A 10,502-nucleotide genomic window follows, 5' to 3' on the forward strand; every position below is an offset into this window, starting at 1 on the left:
ACATGATATCATAGTGATTTAGCCAGATTGGTTGGGCACCATTGTATGCGTAACAAGCTGCAGCTAGGGTGGTCTGGGGCAAGCCCCCCAGGAAATTTTTTGAAATTACATGCTGAGAGCCAATTTGGTGGCATTTTGCAGCTAAAATTTGTCATCTCTAGCAGGACACTAGCTGTACGAACGCTCTGTTTGCATAATATTTATTATTAGTTATGTAGATAATTAGTTACGTAGGCTAGCTGTAGGAGGCTTCATATTGCACCTCTTGTTGCACCTCACATCACACAATTTAGCTATAGCTAGCTACGTACGGTGAGTACCTGAGTTGGTAGGGCACTGGAACTGATTGGTTGGGCCTGTGCCATACCAGTACCCACCACTGTATTTAGCATTGCATTTTGTCATTGGCATTGCATAGTATTATTGTTCATTGTGTAGCCTGAGCTTCAAGGCCACGTGTTATATAAGTCATCATTACAATGGACCAAGTAAAAACCACTATCATTTGTTAGATAGAGCTACCCACATGGGACTTACTGTTATAAGAAAAAAGCTCCCAACTGCTACTTCAGATTCCAAAATCTGCTGTACACTCAGTAATCCTGTCATTGAATTGATTATCACATCATCTTCAACAGTTGTAGGAGAGACTGTAGGAAAGATAAACAGTTGATTATTCCCTTAATTCAATGGGTCCTTTAAGAGAGAGAGGTTGCATGAATATGTAGATACGTAAGTATGCCATCACATTTATAGTGTACAATTACAATCACATGTGCATGTGTGTGCACGGTTAGTTCACCCAAATACCATATAAACTGTAGGAGTGCACTTGAGTGCTGATGAATATAATATTATAGTTGTAGCTGTACGTACATTTTCAGTTGTTGTTATTGCTTGTAACTTATTGCTATTGTACCATTGACTGTTGTCTTGTTAATATGACAATATGTGACCCGGTCTGCGAAAAGGGCTCTTATAGCCTTTCCAATTGTCCAAGTTTGGAAAATCATAACTCCTGATCAGCTAAATCTATCATCTTGTAATTACACCCTCAGCTAGTGCTATGCTAGGAGTGTACAGTGACCAAATTGTAGGCTTGTATCTTATTCACAAGCTAAGTTATTGGTTACCATGTTTACATAATGGAAAAGGCTATTTATTATTATTTTTATTTTTTATTTTTATTTATTAATGCTTTACAGCACAAGTGCTGAAGGTCTGTAGGACACCTGGTCCTACAGCCTGCTCAAAGACTTTAGCTACATAAGGTGTGTTTGAAAAGTTGGAGAAAGGAGAAAAAATCCATGACTGGACCTAGGTAGCCTCGAACCTGCAGCCATCCGATTTACGCTCGAACGCTTACAGGAGTCTACCAGGTGGTCAGGATGTTTTCTCCTTGTTATTTTCATGTAATTATATCCATAGGAATTCTAGAGAGTAACTCAATATTTCTAAGTACCCCAAGTAGAACCTAATGGACACTATAAGAGCCCTTTTCGCAGACCAGGTCACATATACAATCATAGCAGACTAGAATAATCGTCAAGTCAACTGAGTGCCTGACTAATTGTCAACTAAGCCAACTCAGTGGACGGCTGAATCAACTGTCAGGCCAGCTAAGTGGCAGACTGAATTACTATCAATCCAAATGCATGATTGGTGGACTGCACTATAATCGTTAGATCAGATGAGTACACTTGACACTATGACAGTTTACATAATAATCTGTGGCCATGTAGGCTTGCAAAAACTGACACATCCAATTGCCTACTGTTTTTCAAATATTCATGCTATGCTTTTTTACCATGTAATTTTTAGCTAGCATATTGGGTTTATAATCAAGACACACAGTAGTGTGTCGTGTGGCCAAGAAAGCCAGCACATCACACTGTGGGTATATTGACAGGAAGAAAAAAATGGTATTTTCACATAGCTCCACTGCCCCTTATCCAAGGCACACTCTTTTGCATTATACTGTCTACCAGGTAGGGTGAGACTCACAGAAAATTTGCACCAGCTATTTTCAATATATGGACGTTCAAAGTTTTGATTTTTTCTTCATTTTCTTCTAAAGCTGTAGGAGGTCTACAACAGGCTTCAGTTTCTTTTCGGGCACTTTGGAAAAACTGTTATAATACACAAATCTTGATTGCCATGAACATTGGCACAAATGAAGGGTCTACAAAGGTGAATTAACGTTCTAAGTTTGCTACAAATCTGATAAATATGCATGGAGTTATGAACGATATTTTTACTACAGTTGTAATAGATTTTATATGTTATTTGTTGCTTTGTATATATAGTGTTGCTGTGTAGCTACATGTTTGTAATGTTATGTGTACTACAGTATGGAAGAATGGTTTTGTGAGTACTGTGCATTTGAATAATAAATCAATTAGTGTTTACTTGCATAAAAAAATTGTACTTTGCTCATGCCACAGGATAAACCGAGCATGGAAATAACTTGAAATCAGTGTGAACATAGGTTGATCATCATACGAGTGCCTTTTGATGGTTTGAAAAACAATGGAGTTACAACTACAAAGTTATAAAGCAAAAACCAAACAAGTTTAAAAGCATGGGAATGATCTAGATACTACTCTAATAGAGCAGTCACTGTGGAGTAAAAAAGTGCACAAATCAAAGGTGTAGAAACGATTTTCAGAGTGGGGGGCCCAAATATAACCATAACCACTTAACCATAAACTGATCCACACCCATACAGACACACACAGCTCCCATTGTTACAGCTCCTCTGTACCCAGTTCATACATGCGTTTATATAAAGGTGTTGTGGGGTGTGTTATCACTAGCTAATAGCCATACACCTATACTGCATAGCTATCTCTTCACTCCCTATCCTGCTAATGGCTGCTATGCTCCTCTACACCTACTGCATGTGTCGATGCATGTATATATCACGTGAGAAATCATGTTCATGTGAAGGTCTTCTCTTTATGCTACTTCATGCTACAAGGATAACAACATAATAGTTGTTATCTGAAAAGTGAAACATTGTCACCTTTAAGGAACTACAAGCTGGGATGTCTGCTCTAGCAGAAGTTCCCAAATTGAGCGTAGATCACATGAATACCATACTGCGTTCACGGTTGGCCACTTTCATTTTCAGCATCCTTGTATGGTTCTCTTTAGACTACTTAATAAATCTACTTCACCAAAGCCTTCATAATTTCTGGTTATAAATAATAGTTATACGGGCACAATGTGGAGTCTATGAAATTTATAAACCCGAAGGCCCGGGCTGTAGCGCACGAGCGAAGCGAGGGCGCTACTAAGGGCCTGAGGGTTTATAAATTTCATAGACTCCACATTGTGCCCGTATAACTGCTTTAGACTCTATTTCACATTACACTCAGATTACTTACCTCATCCACGGCTGTTTCTGCTGTAGGCTCGGCTAAAGCAGCTGGTTTTCTTACGATAATACTAGCGCCATGGCAACTATGCGTCCTCACGTGACTAAATAATCGCGCTTGTTAAATCACTGCATGTGAACAACGCATAGCGATTGGACAAACCCGATTTTGAGCATATGTCATAATGTGCTTGAAGACGTAGAGTATATTAGAAAACAAGGTGGAGTATATGAGATTTATTACCCACCCAAAACAGCCTAAATAGAGTCTAAATCGTCGGTAGCCAGCAACTCCCATACATTCGTGCACTACAGTGAGACTGCCCTTAGATCTGTAACCACCCTCAATTCGAGTTAAATCTTTTCCACATCATATAATGCCACGGATGTGGCACTCTTTCCACTGTTTAACTTCTCACTGCACGGGATCCAGGAAATATTTGAACAACAGATATCACGTGCAAGCATAACAGAAATAAAGTTACAGGCGCTTTTTGTGTTTAATACTGTACAATGAATGGCTTGACAGTTGTGGTGGACTGGTGATGCCACACCCCAGAGAGTGATTTTACATGGTGATTATATGGCTTCTCGTATGGAGGTATGTATTTCTGTGTGTGTGCATATAGCTTTGGCTACTTGGCCCAAAAAGTGGGGGGGAGGGGGGGCAAAACATGCTTTTGAAAATAGTGTGGGGGCCCAGCCCTCCTGGTTCCTACGCCCTTGGCACAAATAATGTCACCAGGGATTGAACCAGGAGCCTCTATACCTAACATCCACACCCTTAACCACTGAACCATTGCTAATTTGACTGTATACCTCACTTTAATTTCTCATTCACAGCTAAATAAATATTCCAGCTTTAATCTGCATGCTATTCTGGTAAGTATTTAGGTTGTTCTAGAACATTCCACCTACCTATTGAAAGTCCTCAAAAATATGGGCTCTAATAGAGTATTACATTAACAAATATTGAATAAAACATGCAATACAACACATTTACAAGTCTGTCTTCAGTAATCATCATTGTGTCTGTACAGATAAGAAGAAATATGAGAAAAAGCAATCCCCAAAACTTTGTAGGGTACAAAAGGAAGTGAAATCCACTCAAAACAGCCAACCTGTAAAAATGGTGCAGTATTCATAAGCTTGGGTGAAAAAAGTTGTGAAATCAAAGGAGGAGGCCAAGAATGACTGCAGTGGTGTTAATGCATTTTAATAAAGGCTGTGGGTATGTATTATTAATCATTTCATGAACATTACTGAACCATTTTTTGGCTACCACTATTGATTTCACAACTTTTTTTATCAAGCTCCTAAAGGCCACACCATTTTTCACGGCTTGGCTGTTTTTGTGTGAATACAAATTATACTTTCTACATTTCAGCAATGAATTTTTTTGTGATGAAGTTTAGTTTGAACTTATATGCCTAGTTTTAAGGCCAGGCTTTGTATTTAGGTATTACAATGGTGATGTAATGGCATAAATAGTATTGGAAATAGACCTAGAGAGTAACAAAACCTTTGTTTACTGTGCTGAAAGCCTGTATCAGCTATGAGAGAGCAACCAGTACATACCCTCTCAACCACTATTTAAATGTGTGCCAAATGACCAGACCTTTTCTTAGTTCAACTTAGTAGGTTAACATTTCTATAAAAAAACTATTTTGGACTTACGATCCTTATTAACCTCTATAAACATAATTTATCTCTGAAAAAGTACAATCTCTTTATATCTTTCCATCAAAATCCATCAAAATAAGATGGTCATTGGTAGAAGTTCCCCGCTACATATGCAGAAAATAGTGTGTGTATAAGAAAACACCATTTTCATGTATCTGTAGTTAGATATGGTAATTAGCCATGGAAACGTCCTCAGGGTAGGGTACCTCCCATTCCAAATTCAAGACAAAAATGCCCAGCCATCACTGATACACATGCTTTCAAAGCTAGGCTTGTTTTCTCTGTATTTTCAGTGGCATAGCTACCATTGAGGCAACCAAGGCAGATACCTTGGTAAAAAAGCTTAACAATTCAAGCTGTGTAAGCCTGAGTTTTGGCACTCTAAATTTCTACTCAAGCATTAATAGACAGCATTACTGTACTACACACAATAGAATCTATGACTAGTACTAAGCAGGGCCAGAGTCCACAGTGACACAGTTTGGCATTGGCTTAAGTCGACCACTTTTCAGCTTCCTTGAATTTATAAAAAGATCAAGATACGCTAATAGAACAGTCATTATAATATACTCTAATAGAGCATTCAGTACAGATTGTAGCTACTGTTCTCATTACACTGCTTGGTGTACATCATTTACATTTATGTCAATTGTCCTTAATTACTTTTCAAAGGTTCCAATGAGTCAACTGTATGGCATTGCATTGAGCTAATTGATCATGCATATCATGCATTAGCAATAAGTTACTGACAATTAAAAAATAGCCATTCTAAAGCATTATTTTTTAAAAAATCCTGAGGGACAGAGGGAGTATGCCCCCAGACTCCCTAACTTGACATGCTAGACACATGCAGTTGAGCATCAAATGAAAGAGATTTGACTTAAATATCACATCAAATCAATAAAAAGTAGTGTACATGACTACGACCTCCATTGCAATATGCAATCCATGGATGGCCTGACTACTCAAAATATCTCCGGAGTACGTCAGTATTTTGTGTTGAGTGCAATTAAACTAGTCTAATACCATAATTCACTTTATTTTTGTGCAAAAAGTTTGTGTGGTAAAAATTTTCATGTAAAAAATATTTTCATATGATTTACATGAATGACTGCTCTATTAGAGTAGTGCAATCTAATGTCAAATTTTTCATGTAAGAAATTTTTGGACAGGTTTTGCATACGAACATTATTTTACAATGAAAAAAAAGCAAATTACGGTAATTGAAGCATGGTATACCGCACCATTAACTAAGCTGGAGCATTACTTATGACGTGTATAAAAATGCTCAGAATCTTCTGAAACAGTTTCTTCCATCCAACCAGAGAGTCAACCTGCAATTGCTGTACCACCGATACCCATGCTTGAATGTGTTTGTGACCAGAAGCAGACCCTAAATTAGGTCAATGTAGCTATAAACTTTAATTTTTTTTCTGGTTAAGCCACTGTTTTTCTTCTTGATCTTCTTATTCTTATTCAATCAAGTCACCATGTAGAGAGTGAATCCAGCTACAAAACAAATCACCCTGTAGAGCATTCAATGCAGCTCCAAACAAGTCACCCTGTGGAGCATTCAGCCTTGGTAAAATCACCTTGTAGATCTTGCTGTGGATAGTTCAGCTATATGTGCATAACATTCTGTTGTGTAACAAGTCACCATAATAACTACATGATAATCATTTTATTCAGTTTCAAATTTACAATGAATAAATAGATTCACACAAATAGCAGTCTTCGACAATTCTAGGAAAAAAAACAAGTTAAAAGGAAGACTCAAAGCCAACCATAGGCTTGCTTTTAGCTTTGGGGCTTGAGATCTATACCAAAGCAACCAAGCTGTGAAAAATGGTGCAACCCTTCAAAGAGGCCAGTGTGAAAAAAAGTTAGGAAATCAAAGGTGGTAGCCAAGAAATATCACAATCATGCTAATATCCATCATTTCAATAATCACACTGTTAACATAAAAATGATTGGTACTAGCATCATTGCAGCCATTTCTTGGCCACTACCTTTGATTTCCTAACTTTTTTCACCCTGGCTTTTTTGGAGAACTACACCCTTTTTCACAGTGGGCAACACTCAGTTGCACAACCAAGACACTATGAAGTGCACACCTACAAACAAAAGATGCACAACCAGTCTATAGATTTACAGTACTACTACTATTTAAAATAAGTTCAGTTGCACTCTCAAGCATTTCGCACACAAGTACAACAAAGCTATAGTTGTATAAGGATCAGCTGTTAGCAGTGAACTCATTACTTGGCTACACTCAATTAGTTCATCACTATACAGAAGTGTAACCTTACAGTGGATGGTATTATATTTATTCTGACTAGAATATAAAGAGATCAGAATGACTGGTGTTGGATCCCCACTACTAAGTGGCTATGGAGAATCCAGCAATGCCACCTGCAAATTCGTGTGAAGCATTTCAAAAGTTTTTTGAATTTTAAACAACTTATACACATGCAACTGGACTAGCTAACCAATTAGCATGATTCCCTTACAGGATTTTCCACTTAAACAATATATAATAATAATAAACTTAAATGAAATGAGTGTGGCTCAACACTCATTCACATGCATGTATATATTTCACTTAAGTAGTAGCTATACTGTTGCACTCATACTTGCCTGATGTAATTTCATATAGCAGTCCAGCATCTTCATTATCAGTTGTTGCCTAACACAAAATGTTTCTACAAATTGATCTGAAGCAGTTAGTTAATAGTCTCGTACCATGACTTGATGTGTGACACTCTGTATGGTAGACACTTCAAATGATAATGCACCAGAGATTGTTACTGTACCTGTAATATATAACATAATTGAGCCTGACAGTATTGACAACATAATGTATTGTGGAAAAATATTATAATGAGATGTTACTCAATATCACAGTATTTTTGTATAATTAATAATTTACTTAGTGGAAAATGTATATAGAGTGACTGTTCTATTAGAGTGTTTCACTGCTCTATTAAGTATCTTTTCAATTTCAAGTTCCTGATCTGCCATTGCTCAGAACTAAAACAATCTCACTAATATTTTAGGGTAAGAGGGAAAGAATAGTAGCCATTCTGTTAATCATTAGTGATAAATACCATAGCAATATCGATATCATGGTAATAATAGAGTCTAGAAAAACCAGTCTTTATCATAAATGACAGTAGGTTTGATTTTTCATCATGAATACATTATAAGCCAGGCTTGAGTGGTCTGCTTTTACCAAGTCCAGTACAAGCAGTCTGGGGCCTGATGGAGTTTAGAAGTTGAGAACTGATCATGACATTCCTATGCTCCGCATACATGCATGCATGCATGCATGCAAATATCTACATGCAATCTTCCATATTGACAGCGCTAGCAAAATTTAGCACAGTAACAACAGTAACAGCAATATCACATGCAGGATGGAGAACATTTCCGAACTAGAGATTGAAACCAACAATCTCTGCAGAACTCAGACGAAGTCAAGAGTGCATGGCTCCTGGCAGGGGAGAGGGTGAAATCATGCAACTGTATGCTTTTCAATGTTGCACCATATAAAGAAATAATTTAAAGCATGCACTATAGCATTGGTTAGGTGGTATGACTCACAAATGGAGATTGTGGCTACACTGGCAGCCAAGTGGTGCACACATCCCGGTTCTGATTTATCAGAAATAACTGGTTGCATGTGGCTGTACAACTCCGTGGTATTGAATACTGCAAATTTCCATTAATTTTAGCCATGCAGTTATGTGACTGGCCCTGAGAAAACAGGACATGTATGCACAAATTACACCTTATCACAGAACAGGTCACATCTCAGTATTGGAATAGAATATTTTCATTGTGATAATGTCAAGTTACTAGATCCCCTAAGTTAGATATGTAAGTCACAGCTGTGGGTACCATCAGTTAACTCTTACTCAAAGTTCTACCAAGATGAGTTATGGGAAATTCTTTCTCAATGTTGCAGTGATTACCACTTAAGTTGCACTTATTTTTATAAGGTACATTAAAAGAGAAATTGTATGCATATAGTAACGATTTGCAATTCCATACTAAGCAGTCAAACCTCTTTTTACTTACCAATATGAACATAAGTAGAAGTGTCTATGGAAAAGAGGCTTATAGTAGTAATATAGCTGTACATATTTGGATTTTTAAACTTTTAGTACAATGCTAATGTACACTAAACATAGCTGCATAGTTAGTAGGGTAGAACAGTTAATGTATACATGTTGTGGAAGTCTGGTCTATTTTATGCATACAATATCAAAATCTAACACTATATATGTGACCTGGTCTGCGAAAAGGGCTCTTATCGCCTTTTCAATTATGTAAACATGGTAACCAATAACTTAGCTTGTGAATAAGATACAAGCCTACATTTTGGTCACTGTACACTCCTAACATAGCACTAGCTGAGGGTGTAATTACAAGATGATAGATTTAGCTGATCAGGAGTTATATTTTGCCAAACTTGGACAATTGGAAAGGCTATAAGAGCCCTTTTCACAGACCGGGTCACATATAGCTAATTGATGTAGAAACTCTTCATTTATCTAACAATCATATGTGACTGGATTTGCAAAAAGGTACTTTTCCACGCATTTGACATATCAGCAAACAAAATGATGTAACACTTGACTCCTTATACTGATTAACTTGCTCTTAGTATCAAAATATAGCCAGATGCTGTAGCTACATTCATTGAAAATTTCAAGCAATTATATGCCATGATCAAAAAGTTATGAAGCTTTAAAGTTCAAAAAATGGGTCAAATTTTGTGTGTGAAAAAGGTACCTTTTCGTAAATCCGGTCACATATGGTGCTCACACTCAGTTCTCATACTAAAATCCTCACCATTGACAGTTTGGATGACTTCCAGTAGCAGTAGTAGAATACAGAGAGTAGCAGCAATCTCCCTTGAGTATTGTCCCATCTTGGCTTAGACGCCTGCAAAAAAACAACATGATGCTATAGAATAAAATAAACATGTTAACCACCCATCAACCGCAATGAACTCCTTCATAAGAAAATTAGGCCTGAGCCTATTATGCTCAAAATTTTACCTATTATTCTTTCCAGAATTTCCCAAAAAATTCTCCTATTATTCTTTTTGTTATTCTTGTATCCAGCCTATTATTCCATAATTATTCTCATTCAGTATATATCTGTAGCTAGTCACTTAGTTTTCAAGATGCTGCTATAAGTAGTTTTGTCCGAATTATTAATAGCCATATATGAAGCATTCCACCTTATACATCATTTTTCTATCCATAATAGTTACAGCAGGGTTAGAATAGCTATCTACAGTAATAATTCAAGTGTATTTAATTATTAGTGTATTATAATAATATGCTGTAACTACTCTATAGCTATGAAGTTAGGTAGATAATAATGCTCAAAGACTTGAAGAAGATACAAGATACACTGGTATAAGATG

The sequence above is a fragment of the Dysidea avara genome, chromosome 6 (genome assembly GCF_963678975.1).
Source record: "Dysidea avara chromosome 6, odDysAvar1.4, whole genome shotgun sequence".
In the NCBI taxonomy this organism is placed as follows: Eukaryota; Metazoa; Porifera; class Demospongiae; order Dictyoceratida; family Dysideidae; genus Dysidea; species Dysidea avara.